Genomic DNA, 17,376 nt, shown 5'->3' with positions numbered 1-17,376 from the left:
CCTCCTGCCCTCTGCTGCTCAGAGGGAGAAATGTTCCAGCTTGTACAAAGACATCAGGACAAAGATATGTAATGAAAATAAGTGCAAGCTGGCTGTCCTTGTTGGCATCAGCTGCTGGCATCTGCATTGCTGCTGCCATGAGCATGGCAAAGCAGGTAAAAGATTGCTTTTCCTTGTGTGACACAGGAGCTCTTGACTTGACAGCTAGAAGGATAGAATAGAAAGAGCTGCAACCTCTGCCAGACATGGCAAAGGTGAGTGGGATGTTGTTTCAATTAGTGCTGATGTCAGGAAGGACTGTAAGGATGGAAAGGCTGGTGTTTGCCATGGGCAGGGAAACACATCTGGTTTTCCTCTTCTCTTTCTCTTTGTGTGCCAGAAAAAGAGGAGAGTGTGCCTGCAACTTGGAGCCTTCCTGCTCTCTTCTGCTGAGATGGAGAAATGTTCCAACTTGTAGAAGGACATCAGGACAAAGATATGTAATGAAAATAAGTCCAGGCTGGCTGTCCTTGTGGGCATCAGCAGCTGGCATCTGCATTGCTGCTGCCATGAGCATGGCAAAGCAGGTAAAAATTGCTTTTCCTTGTGTGATACAGGAGCTCTTGACTTGACAACTAGAGGGATGCAATAGAAAGAGCTGCAACCTCTGCCAGACATGGCAAACGTGAGTGGGATGTTGTTTCAGTTGCTGCTGATGTCAGGAAGGACTGTCAGGATGGAAAGGCTGGTGTTTGCCATGGGCAGGGAAACACATCTGGTTTTCATCTTCTCTTTCTCTTTGAGTGCCAGATAAACAGGGGAGAGTGTGCCCTCACCTTGGACTCCTCCTGCCCTCTTTTGCTGAGATGGTGAAATATTCCAGCTTCTAGAAGGACATCAGGACAAAGATATGTAATGAAAATAAGTCCAGGCTGGCTGTCCTTGTGGGCATCAGCTGCTGGCATCTGAATTGCTGCTGCCATGAGCATGGTACAGCAGTTAAGATTGCTTTTCCTTGTGGGACAGCTGTTAAGCCATTCTGATTCACCCTTTGCATCCACAGCATACAGTTTTTTCCCACACTGCTGTTTCTATCCAGCAATGTGCATATGTGCAGTGGTACAGAGGTTGGTTGCCCTGCCTGTGGCAGGGATTTGGAGATTCCTTATCCTTGAGGTCCCTTCCAACCCGGGCCATTCTGTGTGTGTGTGTGTGACTGGCTAAACACCAATTGTTGCTAGCTCAGCAGGTATACTGCTAATTTTTGAACGTCTGACCGCTGCTTATCAACACTTGGCCACTATTTCTGGACACCTGCTCATCCCTGAAGAGAGAGAAGTTTGGAAGGAGGACAGAGGGGAGTCTCTTGATGCCTGCCTGTTGCATCCCAACCTGCCCACAGAGTGAGTCAGTTCGGCCTTGTGTGGAGGCCCTGGCTTCTTTGGAGTCTGTTTTTCTTTTGCTGAGCTTCTCCTAGCCAAACAGAATGGCCTTACAACATGCTTTCTGGTCCTTAATACTAAACCCATGCAATTTGTAACTATTACAGTTCTGTAAGTGAGAATTGATCACTTACATCATAACTTCTTTTTACTAATACTAATAAAGTCTTTCTACTTTTTCAAACTGTTTCTAAGGGCAAATTACAAAACACATGGTGCTGTACTGCTTCAGAGCAATCCCACATTTGATAGCCATTGCAGAAACAACATTCCATCCTAGAGCATTAGCTAGTTCAGAGGTACCAGACGTGTATCTGGATGTGGCTGTTGTGCATAACTGGGGCTGAGGGATCAGAAATGACAGCTCCACTCTTGGAGACCACAGAGTTAAAATGGAAAGATAAAATAGTTGCAGGGCAATTGTTCTCTGTGCCTGAAGCAGGGACCGATTTATGGGGGAGAGATTTAACAGTTAAATGAGGATTACAGCTGCAAGTCTGTGAAACAGATGTCAGGTGTCAATGAATGTGTTAACAGCTGTGATGAAGAAGAAATGAATCCAAAGCTGTGGGCAGGGGAAGGAAATCGGGGTGGACTCACAATTTTCCCTTACAAATAACTGCCCGAGGAGGGAGTGGAGCTGTGAAACAGCAACAATATCCCATAGCCTTAGAAGGGAGAGTGGGTCTAAAAGCTGTAACACAGACACTGGTTAAGGATGGTCTTCTGGAACCTTGTCTGTGGCCTTATAACACCCCAATCCTGTCGGCACGGAAGGCAGACGGCACGTATCGGCTGGTGCAAGATGTAAGGAAATGACTGAACCCGTTCTCAAAAGACAGCCTGTGGTTCCTAACCCCTATACCCTAATGAGTCAGATCCCACACGGACAGCAGTGGTTTGGTGTGAGAGACCTCAAAGATGCTTTCCGGACAGCCTCTGGACTCAGAGAGAAATGGCTGCGTTTGTATGAGGACACATTGTAATCCTATCGTGATTCGTGATGATACTGTAGATACTGGAACTCGTGCTAATCTTTGTCTTTGCAGCATTTGAAGCAAGCAGCTGGTGCTGCTGTCATGCAGAAAGCTCCCTTCCAACCACTCAGCAAGCATTTGGATGAGACAGCTTCCTGCTGGGGAGCCCTCCGACATCACTGCTGCCTCCTCCAGAACCATACCTGCAGATGCTTCAGAGCTCTTCAGCATGGACTTCCTTCCTCCCATCAGCAGCTGCTCCTGCACTGACCTTCATTCACACTGGGATACCATCTGCTTCCAGCAGGAGCTGACCTGCGAGACAGAGAAAGGAAACGTGGGATGAGCACCAATGCAGAAGCACAAGGCTGTGTCACCACCACGTCTTGCAGCCTTGGGAAGTCAGCTGCAACTGCAGCCTTGGTCAGAATTACAGCGGGCACCGTAAATTAAGTGAGACCTCTGAAGTTGTTGCCATGATCAGAAATAGACGCTGAAATCGCTCACATAACTGTCGGTGGTTCCCTCCAAATTCTTTTGCTTTGGGGAACAGATGGACTCGGAATGGAAGGACACGAGAAAAATGACATCTGTTTGAGCTCAGCAGACTTGAGAGGTGGGCCTGGGTGAACCTGATGAGGTTCAGCACAGCCAAGTGCAAGGTTTGGCATTTGGGCCGGAGGAATCCCAGGCATTCTTTTGTCATCGTGGTGGTTTCCAATAGACCCCAACAATGAGACATCAGGTCGCCGTGTGGGCTCCTGGGTGACACTGCCATTTCCCAGCCATTGCAGCCTAGGGGCAAATAAAGTAAAATACTTCAGAAAGATCTCACACTGATTGCATATTTTACTGTTCTTTTACACAAAACAGAAGGGGAGGGCAGCAGATGCATGCAGCTGCATCAACACCCAGGCTGCTAAAGGAATGGAAAGACAGAAACATCAAATATCAATGCCTTATTCTAATGCAAGGAGGGAAGCTTTTTTCTAGGTTACTTTTTATCATTTAAAATAAACAGTTGGCACTCTTAAAGGAAAATCCTAGGCCCCAGGTTCTGACAGTGTGGCAATCTGGACTCAGCTGTGACTGATCCAAACAGTCTGTTCCAGATTTTAACATCCCTTCTATGCATTCACAAGTTTTCTCTCTTGACTTCCCCTTACAGCCGTTAGATGCCAGCAAAACATCCCACAAACACTCCTTACCTCTGTGCACACAGGCACCCATCCAACCAGAGCCATCAGTCATTCCCAGCCATGCGCTCTTCCTCCAATCATGGTCAGCATCACACGGCCGTCACGCAGCTCACTTGACTCAGTTTTTCTCTTCTTTCTGGAGGTGGCCTTGCTTCTCAGCCTTACCTTCTCGTGATGTTTATCTCGCTCTGCAGCTCCTGCTCTGAATAGGCTTTCTTGGATTCCCGCATGACAGGCACAAAATGCAGCCACAGCCCCTGCCACCAAGGTCAGCTCTTCAGCACACATTACCTGAGGAGCACTTGGCAACTCCTGCAACCTGAGCAGTGCCAGGAAGACTGTTTCACTTCTGCTTCTCCTGGCTCAGAAATTCATTTTCCTACCTAGAAAATGGAAAAAGAAAGAAAAAAAATCCTGACATTAGCAGACACAATTGATACTATGGAATTCTGGAAGGCAAGGGATTTGCCCTCTATGATGAGAAGTTGAGTGCAAAGAACTCAGAAGAGCCATGAGCAGGTTGTGAACTTGTGGGTAAAATTAGGAAGTGCAGCAGTGCAGGGCTTCTGGAGGTGAGGGTCTGCTACAGCCGCCTGGAAAGAGAGCCTGTTGGTGGGAGCTGCTTACTGCAGCCAGCAGAAGCATCGCACTCACTGACTCTCATCCTGATGGGGGATTCCAGTCAGTCTGGGAAATCAGCATGGCTGGCTGCAAGCAATCTGACAGACTCCTGGAGTGCAGTGAGAATCACTCTGTGGTGCAGGCATTGGGCACAGCAAGCAGAAGGGAAGCATTGCTGGACATGGTGCACACCAGGGGTTACGACAGGAGGCGGTCAGGGCTGCAGTGACCATGCCCTCCTTCAGTTTGTGATCTCAAGGAATGCGGGCCTGGCAGGAAGCAAAGGCAGGAGCCTGAACTTCAGGAGAGCCAGCTGCAGGCTGTTCCAGGAATTCTTGGACGAGATCCTCTGGACAACTGTTTGTAGGGGCAAAGGGATGGAAAAGAGCCGGTCACTTTCTCAGAAAAAAACTTGCTCAGGTTGCACGCTGAGCTGCAGCAGAGGAAGGGGAGGAGGTGCCAGCACGGCTCTGCACGATGCTCTGCCACACTGGGCAGCTTGATCATGGCTCAGCAGTGGGATCAGACGAGGAGAAGGGGAGAAGGAAACCAAGGATGGGAGGGAGCCATCAGACACAGTCAGTGAGTGTCTGTGAAGTCTTGCAGACCCAGAGATTCCCAGGTTGTTTCTGCTTTCATAGCATTTGTGTGCTGCAGGGTGAGCAAAAGGTTCTGCTGCTTGATTCTTCTGCAGGAGCCGCCTAAAAGGGAAATGGCCACTGAGCTGCAGACCAAGCAGTACTGCCTGACGTTGGCCAGGGGGAGCTTCTCCTGCCGCAGTGTGCTGATGACAGGTCTGGAGATGATCTGCACGGCCAGTTCGTAGATGGGAGCCAGGAAAGGACATGATGGGAGGAGAGAGGTGTTAAGGAGAGGCCAAGGCATGGAAATGCATCAGAAAGCCCTGGAAAGGATCACAAAGCCACAGCCAGGAAGCTTGGGAGTATCATGAGCAGCATCCAGGATGCGAGAGATTATTTGCTACCATGCCAAATGGTAGCAGAGCTCCCCCTGCAGACATCCCAAAGCCAGACAAAACAGGAACAACCCTAGAGCTGTGCTGCACGCACCCCACGGCCACAGCATGGCTAGCTGGGGTGCCTTGCTGTGGGCTGCATTCATCCCAATCTGTTTGAATGAAGGCACTGGAGGCAGTCAAGGCGTTGATTGAGCACGAGTGTGCTTTTATTATTATATAAAGGACAGGAGGGTGTGAGAGGTCCACGGTGAAGATGGGACTCATCCTGTCTTGTCATGGAGAGAGTGGCTCAGAGCTCTCAGTGCTGCTGTCCGGTGCCTGGGACTGGAGGCCTGATTGAAAGTCCTCCTGCAAGAGGCTCTGCTCCTCTTCACTGACACTGACCTGCTCCTGCATGGAGGTGCTGCTGTCGGGGCACTCACACTGCTCTTGGGATGGGCTGCACTGCAGAGACACTGGGTGACAGACCACACTTGTGACTGTGGTGTCTGGGAGGCTCAGGTCAGCAACTTCAGCAGAGCCAGGTGTAATGAGAGCATGGACTTCGATGAGCTCCTTCTCTCCATTACTGTTGTTAGATGGAAGGCTGCTGTTGGAACTGCAGGAATTTGTGCTTCCTAAGAGCTCTCCAGTGATCGAAGCACAGAGAGCATCCTTGCTACTTGCCCTGGATCTTGTGGGTTGGCAAGGGCTCGATTCACCTAGAAAGGATACACAGGGCTTAGTGACAAACTTTCACAAGCTGAATTACGACAGTGGTTCTTGATCAGGGGTGAAGATGCTAGGCAGGGGCTGGAATGCCAGAAGGAGATAGAAGTGCACTGCAAGCTTGAATTCTATGTTCCTGAAAAGCAGGGATTTGGAAGCTGCATTTGCACCCTTACCTGCCAGGACTACCACTGCTGTTTCTGAGGGCTGCCTGGCATTGCGCTGCAGTTGGCGTTTGCTGCCAGAGGATGGCTTTCTGAGGCTGAAGCAGCAACACCAACTGCTAGCTGGCGATTCCTCCTTCTTGCTGGGTGGATTTTGCCTGGAGAGAAAAAACAGCCAATGCTGTGAGTCGTGCGTGGTGCAGGGTGAGGGAAGAGCTGCACTGAGCTCTTGGCAGCAGTTGCTTGTTCCTAGCACTGCCTGGTTTCTGCAGAAAAACAGAAAAACCCACCCAAACAATGATGCTAGGTGCTGGAAAAGAAAGTCCTCTTTACCTGTCAGATGGAAAGTCGATGACGGTGTGGAATTTGCCCTGCCCAGCTGCAGGGCTTTCTTCCACTTCAATGTCCTGGCTGCTCTCTGTCACAACAGGAGAGCTGCTGTGGCCTCGCCTCTGTGCCTGTGCCTCCTCCAGGCTGAGCAGCTTTGTGGCAGCAGAAGAGACTCCCACAGACTTGGGCCCTGGGAGAGAATTGTGCCCTGTCAGGGAAAACCACAGGTAAGAGCGAGGATCAGAAAGAAGCAGCACAGCCACCACAGTTCTGGGGGAGGTGCTGTATTTTTCTCAGGCTTGCTTATCCGAGCCACTGGAAGAAGAGGAGCTCAAAATAACCATGTGGGCAGAGGTGTGTTTATGGCAAAGGACACGGTCATCATTAAGAGCAGCTTACTGTATCAAAATAGGCAAGGAAAAACCCAAGGAAATGGGGGCAGGGAACTGAGAAAGCTTCGCTGCCACACTTGCATCAAGCTTTTCCTACATGCAAACCATAATAATGACAGTTTCCTCCTTGTGAAATTTGGGCTTGGACATTCTCAGCATCCAGCAACAGGATGCCATACCCTAATGGAAGCCCAGAGGTCTGCTGTCCCCTTGATGGTAAAAGGGTATCTCAAAGGTCCTGGAGAAGGCCTGCATTTGGTCAAGGTGTCAGGTCAAGATCAAGCTAATGGAGGAAGACACTCACCTGCTGCATCTGCGATGTCTGCTCCGGATTTGGAGCAGAAGAGGACGTCTGTGTGGTTGATGAGAAATTCCACCACATCCGACTGCGTCTGCAGCTCCATGCAGGCAGCTCTTCCGCTGGCGCAGGCAGACTCGTTCTGCTGTGATCTGTAGAAAAGGCAGATTTTAGAAGTCATTTCTCCAAGACCGTTTCCCCGAGTCTGAATTGTTGCAGCCAAAAGCTGTCAGCTGAGGCTCTGGAGACTTCCGCAGTGGGCAATCAGTGATGCCACTGCAGAAATTCCCCTGGATGATCAAGGACACGTCAGTCCCATCTCAACAAGACTGCAGAAATTGTCACCTAGACATTGTGCCCGTGGGGTTGGAGAACAGCCCAGGCTCCTGCGCTTCTGTCAGCCACAGATTTTACAGGAGAAGAGCACATTTGATGGAGAAAAAGAGAGGACTGTTTTTCTTAACTGGAGAACAGAGGAAGTGTTGAAACAGAACCAGAAGTTTACCTTAAGAGGTTTGGAGCCCACACAATGGCTAGGTTCTTGGCGTGCATGTTTGTGATGGTGGAGCTCCCAGCCAGACACGCCAAGTGTCTCATCAGGAACTCCAGTGTCCTGGAAAACAAGAGAGGCAAACGTTCAGCACCAACGAGCATGCCGTGCTGCAATTCAGAAAGCAAACCTCCATTCATGCTACTTCTTGTGATTGCTACTGTCACCGAAGATGAAGTAGATCCAACTTGACTGAGTGCCACGCTGCAGCACCAAGCCCCAGCACAGCACAGCCGCAGCCATCAGCTGCACCAAGCGTGCCCCCGTGCCCAGGAACTGACCCCATAAAGTAACCCCATGGAGCCTTCAACCCTTCAGCATACACAGGCATCGTGTTGCCGGCGTGAGACAGAGCCTGGAACCGCATCGTTGCCCTCTGCAATGCAGCAGGGCTGAGCTCAGCAGGCTGAGGGCAGCACTGACCTGTAGTGAGGAGCGGGCAGCTGCTGGATGACGGCCTGCATTCTGAGCAGCCGCTCCTCCTCTGTAGCGGCACCAACAGCATCCTGGAGTAGTGCAGAAAGGGAGCGAGACACCAATCAGGCTAGTACACCACTGCGAGTAAACCTCGTGGGGCTGACAGCAAAAGGGCCTCCGAGCTGGGGCACTGCTGCAGCCATCTGCCAAGAGGCCCAGGAAGAGGGAAATGAAAGACGTGGCCTTGTGCTTACCGAGAACTTGCCGTACAGCTGGTGGGTGAGCAGAGGGTTCGGGAGCTCCCTGAAGTACATCTTGCAGAGGGAGCTCACGCTGTGAATGTCCCGGACGGTGAGCTCAGGAATCTGCTCCGACTCAAATTCCTGCCTGGAGAGAGGGACGCAAACCCAGTTGAGCGAGAGGAAGGCAAGCCCAAAGCCACACCAGATGCACTCAGGCTGTGTCAGTCGCAGCACTCTTACCGCAGTCTCTGGATGTTGGACGCGACGCCGGACAGGCGGTATATCCCCTGCACCACGCCGTGCTGCTCAATGAACTCAGCGCAGCTCTGGAGGACCTGGGGGACTGAAGAACACGTGCCAGCCGTCAGTGGAGCTCCTGATTCAATCGTGCTGCAGACTGTGCTTCACATCCCATCCACTAAGCCCAGCCAGGCTTGGCTGAAGCAAATACAGATGTGATTGTCTCTTAGGAGCATCCGCCTCACTTTATCCTTCAGCCATCAACTCCCTTTACACGTGTCTCCACTGCTATCAGCCTGCCCCCTGCTAGATATGAGCTCCCTTTCATCTTCTTTAGATGCCCAGCAGAGGAAGATCTCAGGAATGGGCAGCTCCTTACCATCACGACCGGAGTGGAGAAGATGCTCTCCCAGGTCACCGCCAAACACCCTTTCCTTCTCCACCTCCCGCTCGGTCGGTTTCTTTGGGCGGGCCTTCACCAAGGAACGAAGGAAGGTGAGGATCTTGCTGCGTTTCTTGGGCACTGCACAACAAAAGGAAGAAACCGGGTCATTTCAGGTTTGGCTCCGTTGGACGAGGCCGAGCACAGCACATTCTACAGAGCACGTCAGAACGGGAAGAACATTACCAACCAGTACATACTAAAAGGGATTTTCCCCATCTCTGGAGGAGCCCAAGGCCAGGTTGGATGGGGCCCTGGGCAGCCTGATCTAGTCTCACATTAAATGTGGGAGCTGGGAGACCATCCTGAGGCAGGAGGGTTGGAGCATGATGATCCCTGAGGTCCCTTCCATCCCAAGCCATTCTATGAAGATTCTATAGTTTCCCCAAGTCCAATCATAAACACAGGAGGATTGGGCCAAATCTCTGCCCCATGGTGTGCATGAAGGATCATCAACCCAGAGGACAATGTGGGATGGATAAAGGAGGTACTAAACATGGAACGCACCCCCAAAAAGACTTCATTTTGCTTCCCCACACCATCAAATGTAACATCCCTACCTGGCTTTGGCACTGAGTTGATGAGTGCCTCAGGAATGTTCTTATTAATGAGTTCCACACACTCCCCTGGGAAAAATCCAACCTGTAACAAGAAGAGAAGCCAACTATTGCATGCAGCACTTCTCAGGTCTGAACTGTTAAACCAAAAGCCACATAACATTTCCCTCGGAACGTGCTTGCCTGACGTTCCATAAGACTATCCAGCAGAAAATGGCCATAGTTCAAAGCATAAAGGTAATAATTTTTCAACATTTGCAGCCAACGGCAAGGTCCCCTGACACCGACACAGGGAAACTGTTTATGTCCATTAGGCATCCTGTGCAGGCAGAGCAGCTATAAGCTGAGATTCCTGCCTTTACTGCAGTTGCACTCTCCAGTCTGAAGCTTGTGCCTACCTGGAAGCCGAGCTTGCCTCTCCACCAGGGGGTCAGCTCCTTTGGTGGCATGTCGATGACACAGATGATGTCTCCCACCTGCAAGAGATTGCAACGTCAATCCCAGCTTCAGCACGGCTGGGAGGAAAGCACAGCTCAAATGTCTGCATTCTTCTGCACTGCCAAACATGGCCGAGCATGAGAGCACTTGCACCAGTGCAGCTCTGAAGGCATTTGCCATTGTAAAATTGAACAACAAGGAACGCCTTGAACTGCTTACCTCAAAGGAGAGTTCATCCGCTGCCTGGGCAACGTATCTCTTAACGACATGGGCAGCAGCAATAGCTGGAATGTTCACAGCTGTCTCCCCATGGTCCAGCAGGGGCTTCCCCTTGTTCTCAGTCTGAAACAGAGAGCACAGGCCACGGTGAGGAGCTGGGAACCAACAAGGAGGATTTCAAGGTGAGGAGCACATCTGCAGAGCAAGCTGCAGGAAATGCACTCGGTCCTTATCATGGGCACTTCAGAAGGAACTGCAAGTCTAATAACGGCTGTTTCTCTCCCTGGTGTGCAGCAGGCACACGCCAGCAAAGATGCATCTCTCCCCATCCAGACTAATCAGCAATGGCATTGACGCAGACAGGTGGCCTTGTCCATTTTGCCCCCTCCTTTCCTGCGCTCTTTGTGCAGGAAGGCTGGCAGTTTAAGATGCTAGGAGACCGTGAAGAGGGAAACCAAAGCTACGGCTGCAGTTACAAGGTGCAAACAGTGCCATTGCAAGCACCAAGCAGCTCTCTTGAGCAGTCCAACCAACAGCGAGGCCAAACAGAGCAGAGAATGATTGTTGTTTCTGCAGCCATTTCAAGGGAAAAGTCAGTAGAGGACAAACACCACAGCCGAGATGGCTCTGGTACTTTGATAAACTTGCCACGCTTGCACTACTGTCTTGCCACAGAGGAGCTCTCTTGGAAAGCAGGAGAGCACATCTGCGGCTCACTCTGCTGGCTGCAGTCAGGGAACAAAGACCAATCAGAGCTTCATACTCTACCTCTGTCCATGCCAGGTCAGGCCCACAGCTGATCTCGCTGCATGCCACGGCCATCAGCGTAGGTGTGACAAGCTGGAACTGAAAAGAAACACACTTTTATTTTCTCTGTTCACATCTCTGCTGTGCTCCCTACAGCTGTCGGGCACACTCACACAGCCCAAGCACGCCTGCTGGTGTCCCTGGTGATGCTGTGCAGCTCTGCACAAGCTGGGGCTGGGACTCTGTGCCTAAGGGATTGGTTTCCTGTAGACCAGCTGGTCACAGCACCACAGACAGCATCCTTCTGAGGGCTGAGCTGCAGAGCACGTGGAGAAAACCCACACGTGACCAGTGTCCCATCAAAGCTGGATGAGGCTGTGTTACTAAACACGGGGCGTCACGGGCTGCTAAAGCATGTGGGGGGACAAACCATGGCAGGTACCTGGCAAGAGATCAGAACGAGGGAGAGAAATCTCACGAATCCGCAGCCGTTCCTTGTCACTTTGCTCTGATCTTCCACGAGCAAAAGCTGCAGCAGGGTAGCAGGCAGAGGGTGGAGAGAGGAGAGAGAAAGAGCAGGTCAGTTTGCTTCCACGGTTTAGCAGACTACGAGGGAAAATCCAAAATCTGCCCTCCCTCAACTTAATGAGTTAAGTTTTCAACTTAAAACCATTTCCCCTTGTCCTGCTGGTATCTACCCTTTCAAAGAGTTGATTCCCCTCCTCTTTTTAGGCTCCCTTTAGGTACTGAAGGCTGCCATGAGGTCACCCCACTGCCTTCTTTTCTCCAGGCTGAACAAGCCCAGCTCCCTCAGCCTGTCTTTGCAGGGGAGGTGCTCCAGTCCCCTGATCATCTCTGTGGCTCGCCTCTGGACCCTCTCCAACAGCTCCCTGTCTTTCTGGACACTGTACTGCAGCTGGGGCCTCACAAGAGCAGAGCAGGGGGGGACGATCACCTCCCTGTCCCTCATGGCCACCCCTCTGCTGATGGAGATAATGTGATCCTATGAGCTCCGCCAGCCAGCAGTTCTCAGCACTCACTGTCCCCCCGTCTCTCCCACACTGTCTCAGCTTACCTATAAGGTGCTGCACAGGACGGTGTGAAGACAAAGGGACGCAGTCGGTGCACAAGTGCAACAAGCGAGCTGCTCAGTCAGAGCTCCAGCGCTCCAATGAAGGGACGCAGCACGCACTGCTCCTCCCCTCATTCTAGCCCTTATGACATCACTGAGGGCCACCAGGCTGCTCCACCACGACGGACAGGGTGGGGAGGCAAGACCAGTCCCAAGGGCAGAAGATTCCAACAGCCCAGCCCAACGTTCTGGAATCAGGGGCTGCTTGGAATTCTACCCCAGCCAAATCCTGGAGAAGCTGGCACGGGGTCGTCATGACCAAAGCGCAGGACCTGGCGCTTGCTCTTGTTGAGCCTCGCACAACTGGCCTCAGTGCATCCCTCTGGAGGGCCTTCCTGCCCTCAGCCAGATGGACGCTTCCTCCCAGCAGCGTACCTTGCAGTGCTGGGCCCATGTCAAATCCACACTAGAGTGGCTTTTGTTACATTCAAGGGCATGTTGCAGCACCCATCTATTTCACCTGGAAGGAAATAAAGCAGGAGATGGGAGAAACACAGAACTACTGCCAGACTGCTTTATCCCTTTCTTAGCCCAACTTCCCTTGCCTCATCCCCTACCCCAACTCCTGGATGATGCCCACAGGCTGATAGTTGGATCTCAAGTCCATAGGACTCCTTTCACAGGGCTCCATCAAAAAGGCTGTCACACTTGTTCCGTACACTCACACTGACCCAGCAGTGGTATCACAGTCACTTAACACACACACAACAACCAAACCCCGAGCATGCACATCCCTTCCTGCGTGACTGCAGCCCACAGCTCCCCTTCACACCTCCGTGGATCTCTGGTGTTTTACACTGATGCAGCCTCGCTGCAGCTCCGTGGCTGTCACACAAGGCCTGCAGGACCTCTTTCTCTGCAAACCCTGTCTGCAGGCATGGGTTCACGAGGTTCACCTCCTGCCCTCCTGAGCAAAAAAAGCACTAAGAACAAGAGCAAAGCACGCTGGACTCGACCTGGCTGGATCCCCAACCCTCAGTCCTGTCAGACGGACCCTGGTGTGGAGACTCATCCCCAAAGCCTGGCTGGACATCAGCACAGGCATCATTCTTCAAACGCCCCATCCAAGCAGCAAGGGATGAAAGCGTTGGCACAGCTGAAACAGAAATGCTGTGTGAGTTTCCTGTTAGCACTGAGCAGGAACAAATCTACCGCTGAGCAGCAGGATGTGAGACAAGCAGCAGAAGACACCCAACCTGCAGAACCAGCTCGTTTGGGGTCGGTCCAGATGCTTGTCTGCTCCCTTCCCTGGCCCAGGCCAAGCTTGTGAGCAGCTCCTCCTTTGTGCAGGGGGAAATGGTGCAGATGCCATGTGGTGGCTATGCACAGCATGCCTTGGACTTGCTTTTCCTCTCTCCATCTTCCATCTTCCATGAGCAAACAGCATCTCCAGCCTCCAGAGATCACTGAGTCCAACCCCTGCACAACAGTGAAAAAAAAGATATGATAAGGGGTACTTAAAGCACAGCATCTGTAATCAGATCAGACTCCTGCACTGTGAAGACTTCCCTGAGTATTCCTGCAGAGTGCATCACTTAGTCTCTCTTTAGCCTTGTGTTCATGGTTTTCCTGTAAGAGCTTGTCTTAAACACTGCCTATAATCGTGGTTATGCTAGAAGCATTTGGATTTCTTGATCCTCAGTGTAATTTCAATAACAAATCCAGATGTTTTTTTGTTAGGGACAGCTTTCAATTTCTCAACTGAAATTTCAATATTGCATTAGGTGTTGACAACCACAGGGCTGCAGTACAGAGAATTACAGGAAGATTAATTTCTCCATCTCCATGCTCCTAGACATTTATGGTTACAGTGATGTAGTTATATACAAAGTTGCAAGATACCAAAGCTAGAATAACCTCTTGGTGCAGCAGGATGTCTGGAGCCCAAGTGCAGAGTCTCAGTGTTGCAAAGCCTTGAAGAGGTGCACCGTATGTGCTGGGGCTGATGACACAGACACTGGAGCAAGGCCAGTGTGCTGTTAGAAACTTGACCAGCAGCTGATCTGTTGTCAGCCATTTCTGGACACAAACGGGATCTGGTCGACTTAGGACATGACCTTTGGGCTGGAGAGCAACTCCCCGAGGAATCACACAGCCACTGCAGACCGTTGGCAAGAACCCCATACCAAAACAGCTCATCTGCAATCAGTTTTTAATCTGTGCAGCAGTGATTGGAACAGGCGCACGCTCTCTGGAATTGCAGGAATGTTCACAAGTGGAATGTACATCACCTGTGTGCTCCAGCTCTTCTGTGTGCATGCTAGGAGCAGTGATCCCCCTGCACCCAGGGCTGCAATAAAGTCATGCTGGGTTTCTAACCTGCCCACCAGCAGCCCAGGCTGCCCAGAGCCACATCCAGCCTGGCCTTGGATGCCTGCAGGGATGGGGCATCCACAGCCTCCCTGGGCAACCTGTTCCAGTGCCTCACCACCCTCTGGCTGAAAAACTTCCTCCTCACATCCAACCTCAACCTAAACACCCCTGTATCACCAGCCTTTCCATCCTTACAGTCCTTCCTGACATCAGCAGCAACTGAAACAACATCCCACTCACCTTTGCCATGTCTGGCAGAGGTTGCAGCTCTTTCTATTGCATCCCTCTAGCTTTCAAGTCAAGAGCTGCTCTGTCACACAAGGAAAAGCAATCTTTTCCCTGCTGTGCCATGCTCATGGTAGCAGCAATGCAGATGCCAGCAGCTGATGCCGACAAGGACAGCCAGCCTGGACTTATTTTCATTACATATCTTTGTCCTGATGTCCTTCTAGAAGCTGGAACATTTCACCATCTCAGCAGAAGAGGGCAGGAGGGGTCCAAGTTAAGGCACACTCTTTTCTTTTTCTGGCACACAAAGAGAAGATGAAAACCAGATGTGTTTCCCTGCCCATGGCAAACACCAGCCTTTCCATCCTTACAGTCCTTCCTGCCATCAGCACTAATTGAAACAACATCCCACTCACCTTTGCCATGTCTGGCAGAGGTTGCAGCTCTTTCTATTACATCCCTCTAGCTTTCAAGTCAAGAGCTCCTGTGTCACACAAGGAAAAGCAATCTTTTACCTGCTGTGCCATGCTCATGGCAGCAGCAATGCAGATGCCAGCAGCTGATGCCCACAAGGACAGCCAGCCTGGACTTATTTTCATTACATATCTTTGTCCTGATGTCCTTCTAGAAGCTGGAACATTTCACCATCTCAGCAGAAGAGGGCAGGAGGGGTCCAAGTTAAGGCACGCTCTCCTCTTTTTCTGGCACTCAAAGAGAAAGAGAAAATGAAAACCACATGTGTTTCCCTGCCCATGGCAAACACCAGCCTTTCCATCCTTACAGTCCTTCCTGACATCAGCAATAATTGAAACAACATCCCACTCACCTTTGCCATGTCTGGCAGAGGTTGCAGCTCTTTCTATTGCATCCCTCTAGCTGTCAAGTCAAGAGCTCCTGTGTCACACAAGGAAAAGCAATCTTTTACCTGCTTTGCCATGCTCATGGCAGCAGCAATGCAGATGCCAGCAGCTGATGCCCACAAGGACAGCCAGCCTGCACGTATTTTCATTACATATCTTTGTCCTGATGTCCTTCTACAAGCTGGAACATTTCACCATCTCAGCAGAGGAGGGCAGGAGGGGTCGAAGTTGCAGGCACACTCTCCTCTTTTTCTGGCACACAAAGAGAAAGAGAAGATGAAAACCAGATGTGTTTCCCTGCCCAGGGCATACAGTAGACTTTCCTTACTTGCAGTCCTTCTTGACATCAGCAGCAACGGAAACAACATCCAACTCACCTTTGCCATGTCTGGCAGAGGTTGCAGCTCTTTCTATTGCATCCCTCTAGCTTTCAAGTCAAGAGCTCTTGTGTCACACAAGGAAAAGCATTCTTTTACCTGCTGTGCCATGCTCATGGCAGCAGCAGTGCAGATGCCAGCAGCTGATGCCCACAAGGACAGCCAGCCTGCACTTATTTTCATTACATATCTTTGTCCTGATGTCCTTCTACAAGCTGGAACATTTCTCCATCTCAGCAGAAGAGGGCAGGAGGGGTCCAAGTTTAGGGCACACTCTCCTCTTTTTCTGGCACACAAAGAGAAAGGGAAGATGAAAACCAGATGTGTTTCCCTGCCCATTGGAAAAACCAGCCTTTCCATCCTTACAGTCCTCCTGACATCAGCACTAATTGAAACAACATCCCTCTCACCTTTGCCATGTCTGCCAAATGTTGCATCTCTTTCTATTGCATCCCTCTAGCTGTCAAGTCAAGAGCTCCTGTGTCACACAGGGAAAAGCAATCTTTTACCTGCTTTGCATGCTCACGGCAGCAGCAATGCAGATGCCAGCAGCTGATGCCCACAAGGACAGCCAGCCTGGACTTATTTTCATTACATATCTTTGTCCTGATGTCCTTCTAGAAGCTGGAACATTTCTCCCTCTGAGCAGCAGAGGGCAGGAGAGTTCCAAGGTGAGGGCACACTCTCCCCTGTTTATTTGGCACTCAAAAAGGAAGAGAAGATGAAAACCAGATGTGTTTCCCTACCCATGGCAAACACCAGCCTTTCCATCCTTACAGTCCTTCCTGCCATCAGCAGCAACTGAAACAAAATCCCACTCAACCTTTGCCATGTCTGGCAGAGGTTGCAGCTCTTTCTATTGCATCCCTCTAGCTTTCAAGTCAAGAGCTCTTGTGTCACACAATAAAAGCAATCTTTTACCTGCTGTACCATGCTCATGGCAGCAGCAATGCAGATGTCAGCAGCTGATGCCCACAAGGACAGCCAGCCTGGACTGATTTTCATTACATATCTTTGTCCTGATGTCCTTCCAGAAGCTGGAACATTTCTCCATCTCATCAGAAGTGGGCAGGGGAGTTAAAAGGTGAGGGCACCCTCTCCCCTGTTTATCTGGCACTCAAAGAGAAAGAGAACATGAAAACCAGATGTGTTTCCCTGCCCATGGCAAACACCAGCCTTTCCATCCTTACAGTCCTTCCTGACATCAGCACTAATTGAAACAACATCCCACTCACCTTTGCCATGTCTGGCAGAGGTTGCAGCTCTGTCTCTTGCATCCCTCTCGCTATCAACTCAAAAGCTCCTGTGTCACACAAGGAAAAGCAACTTTTACCTGCTTTGCCATGCTCATGGCAGCAGCAATGCAGATGCCAGCAGCTGATGCCCACAAGGACTGCCAGCCTGGACTTATTTTCATTACATACCTTTGTCCTGATGTCCTTCTAGAAGCTGGGACATTTCTCCCTCTCAGCAGAAGAGGGCAGGAGAGTTCCAAGGTGAGGGCACACTCTCCCCTGTTTATCTG

This window comes from Phasianus colchicus, chromosome Z (genome assembly GCF_987193195.1).
Source record: "Phasianus colchicus chromosome Z, bPhaCol1.hap1.1, whole genome shotgun sequence".
Taxonomy (NCBI): domain Eukaryota; kingdom Metazoa; phylum Chordata; class Aves; order Galliformes; family Phasianidae; genus Phasianus; species Phasianus colchicus.
The sequence above is the reverse complement of the archived record's forward strand: the minus strand, read 5'-3'. Positions refer to the sequence as shown.